The following is a 336-nucleotide window of genomic DNA, read 5'->3' on the forward strand; positions in this document are numbered from 1 at the left end:
CACACAGCTGTTTCTAATCACCTCACTCACTATATAACACCCACTCTAACCACCTTTCTCTGCTGAGTATTGTTTAGCCCGTTTAGCCCGTCGAGTCCCATTCCGAGTCTCTGAGTTTTCCTTGTTTTGCCTTGCCTTGCCTGTTTTCGCGGTTTTCGCGGTTTGCCTGTTTTCCTGGATTTTTCCCTCTCGTCTCACCCCTGTGATTCTGTCTGCCGATCGGTGACCTACGCTAGCCCTGGGACTATTCTTGTGTTTTGCCCGCCATATACCTGTTTGACATTGTTTGATCTTGACTGTTTACTACGTCTCTTTAATACAGCCTGCAGTTGGATC

Source organism: Sinocyclocheilus anshuiensis, unplaced genomic scaffold (genome assembly GCF_001515605.1).
Source record: "Sinocyclocheilus anshuiensis isolate Anshui unplaced genomic scaffold, SAMN03320099.WGS_v1.1 scaffold2043, whole genome shotgun sequence".
Classification (NCBI taxonomy): Eukaryota; Metazoa; Chordata; class Actinopteri; order Cypriniformes; family Cyprinidae; genus Sinocyclocheilus; species Sinocyclocheilus anshuiensis.